Here is a 3,403-nt window from a genome sequence, read left to right on the forward strand (position 1 = left end):
GGCAGGCGGTTGGCAGGCGGTTGGCAGGCGGTTGGCGGGCGGGGCCCTGAGGGCTCCTGCGGCCGCCGGGCCGTCCCGAGAGAGGGCAGGAGCAGGAGCAGGAGCAGGGGGGCTATCGCCCAGGCAGACCGGGCAGGAGGGTTTGGGGGAGCAAGAAATGAGGCGGGAGAAAGAAGGGGGAGGCCGAAGGGCAGGCCCCCCGCGGGGTTAGGGCCCGGGGCTGCGCTTAGGATTTTAAAGCATCTGTCTGCTTTAAGGGCTACTGAAGGCTTTGATGTGGCTTTTTAAAAATCTCACAGCGAGATGGGGAGGGAAGGCTCTCCGAGATGGGAACCGCTGCATAATGACATGCTGCAGCCCTGAATTTTCTCGATGCTGTCGTTGGGAAGGCCCAGCATTGCCAGCCTTTGCGATGAAGCTCAGTAACACCCAGTGCTTCTCTCTCAGTCTGGCCTCCCCAAACTGTAAGGGTGGTGTGAGCTCTTCTTTTGCACCCACTCCCCACCCCCTCTGGCCCAGCAGATCTCATGGCTACAAAAAACATGCAGGTTCACACTTTAGTTCAAAAACCAGAAGAATTAAAAAAGAAATCCAGTGATTAAGTCAATCATAGAGCAACACTGGACATTGCCTGAAGGAAATAACTATTTTGAGAATTGTTTGGAGCAGCTTAGGGTCTATGTTCACTCCCTGGAGTTTTCAAAAAACTCTTTCAGGAGACAGCTCCTGCTTTCGGATCTGTATAGCTGATCCAAAAACTGCCTTCACCTCCAATATACTTTTATATTTTAAATACATGTTGCATTACAACAGTTCAAGTCCTTTTCAGCTGACAAAGCCTAAAACATTTTTCAGAGAGTAGGGGCCTTATTTAAGCCTACTGACAGATGAGTTGTTTTACTTCAAGGTGTCCATGAAAGCCATTTAAAAATGCCTCAGATCTTCATCTGCAGAGTGGATATTGGAAACTAGGCAGTTCAGAGGGTGTACAACACAAGATGCTGTACATAATGCATTTTGTGTAATAATGCAAAGCTTCTTTAAGTCAAGACTCAAGCAGATTGGTGCTGATGCAGTGTAATACTAGGTAGAGATACCAAACTGTGTTTCAAAAAAGGCATGGAGACAGGGCTGTGCTTGAGTTAATTACCACTGCTTCTGTCAGGACCAGTTGAACTCACACAACACTGTCATGGCTATATTACTTTTTCCTGAAAGGTTGTTTTGATCAGTGTGAGCTCTAGCATGCCCGCATCTAGCTGGGCTACACAGTGTGGATATGACAAGGGAAGTGATGAGCAGAATCTCCCTGTGCTCAGCTTTGAGGCACTGTAACCAGAAACTTAGCAGGAACTGGAGCGTGGAGCTGCAGGAGGCACAGTGCCGGTAGCGGAGGTGAGTGTGCGAGGAGCAGGCAGCAGACAGGAACCTGAGGGGCTGGGAGAGCAATGCGGGGCACTCAGCACTTCACCTCCTCCCTAGCAGACTCATAGCTTCCCTGAGCTGCCAGGGTGGGGGCAGCGCTGAGGAGGAGAAGGGCAAGAACATCCAGGTTATGGTTTTAATGCCTCAGAACATAAAGCAAGCTCCTAAACTGTCCTAAGCCTGTGATCAACCAAGAAAAGAAGTTAGCGTCCATACTGGAGGACTTAYAGACAAAACATCAAGAAAGACTTACACATTTGATGTGGTTTCTGGAGCTCCAGGAAAGCGGGTTGATGTATACAGGAGTGCTATGTCCTACTTTAGATTAAGTTATTACGGATTACAACTGTACCGTGTTTATGGTCAAACTGGTACTGGACAGACCTTCACAATGGAAGGGGAGTAGTCATTCAGTGAAGAACATTACTGTGAAGAGGATCCTGTAGCGGGTATAATACCCCATCAAATCAAAAAACTGTCAGGAAATGATACYGAATTTTCTGTGAAAGTTTCTCTTCTGAAAATCTGTAATGAAGAACTTTTTGATCTTCTGAATCCTACTCCTGGTGCTGGAGAAAGACTGCAGATGTTTCATGATCCCTGAAACAAGAGAGGTGTAAATAATAAAGACTTGAAAGAAGTAACTGTACATATTAAGTCTATCAGATGTTGGAAAGGGGTACAGAAGAACTACTACAGCTACTTACATGAATGAATATTCCTGACATTCGCACTCTGCTTTCAGGTGAAAGAAACCACAATAGATGGATAAGAACTTATTAAAATTGAGACGCTAAACTTGGTTGATGTTGCAGAAAGTGAAAATATTTATCAGTTTAGGGCAGTTGACAAAAGAGCTCATGAAGTTGGAAAGGGCAACTAGTCTCTTCTGACTCTAGGAAGAATTATTACTGCTCTTGTGGAAAGATGCAGGGAATCTAAACTCACAAGAATCTTTCAAGACTCTTTAAGGGGACAAACAAACACATCAATAATTGCTACAGTTTTTGCTTCGTCTATACATCCTGAAGAAACATTGAGTACACTGGAGTATACCTACAGAGCAAAGAACATAAGGAACAAACCTGAAGTTAACTAGAAGCTGACAAAAAGAACTCTTATTAAGGAATATGCTAAAGAGCATCTGAACCAAAACCCTACTGCTGCATGAGAAGCAATTAGACTCTGTATTTCCCTTGAAAATTAATGAAGCCCTTAATGGAAAGCTGACAGCTGAGGAAGAACAAATTGGAGAGTATATTGACATAATCAGTGTCATGGAGGAAGAAGTGAAAAGAATCACTAAACCACTCACGATTAATACAAAATAACCTGAACAACATAAAACAGAACTGCAAACCAAAGAAAAAGAAACAGAAGAAACATAGAAAGATCTGCAAGAAATCAAGGGTCGTCTGGCTGAAGTTCATATATTTCAGTTTTGGAAAACACTGAAGAAAAACTTCATGATATAGCTAGCAAGTTACTAAGTACTGTTGATACAGAAGATATATGTGGTCTTCATGCAAAACTGGATCATAAGAGGGCTGTTAATCAATACAATGCTATTGTCCAAATACATCTGCAGGAGAAACAAATGTTCGGTTCAACAAAATACAAGATTCAGTTAGTGAGAATAATTTGAAGTAGGAACAGTTGTTGTTATCTTACACAAATTTTATAGGTGACCTCCTATCCACCAGTTCTTTGGCAGGTAATATTGTTGTGTCAGCATCTTCTATCTCTGTTAAAAAATTGGAACTTGAAGTTACTTATATGTCTTAAAAATACTGTAATATGAGACTCTCATTTCATAGTAAAGCTGAGCTTCTGAGGTTGTTTAAGGACCACACATCTAGATTAGAATGAGCACTAAATAACTTTACACCACTGGTGGAAATTTGTCCTCAGGCTAAACTGTCGATTTCAGAATAACATGAACAAATATTCTGCTGTGGCTGATGAGATGGAGAGCCAT

At 43.0% G+C, this 3,403-nt stretch overlaps 1 pseudogene; it reads left to right on the forward strand.

Moving 5' to 3' along the window:
• Positions 1 to 343: 343 nt before the first annotated feature.
• Positions 344 to 3,070, forward strand: LOC146594798 (kinesin-like protein KIF11 pseudogene; annotated as a pseudogene).
• Positions 3,071 to 3,403: the final 333 nt, after the last annotated feature.

Source organism: Rhea americana, unplaced genomic scaffold (assembly GCF_003343005.1).
Source record: "Rhea americana isolate MKP2758 unplaced genomic scaffold, rheAme1 scaffold_25, whole genome shotgun sequence".
Lineage (NCBI taxonomy): Eukaryota > Metazoa > Chordata > Aves > Rheiformes > Rheidae > Rhea > Rhea americana.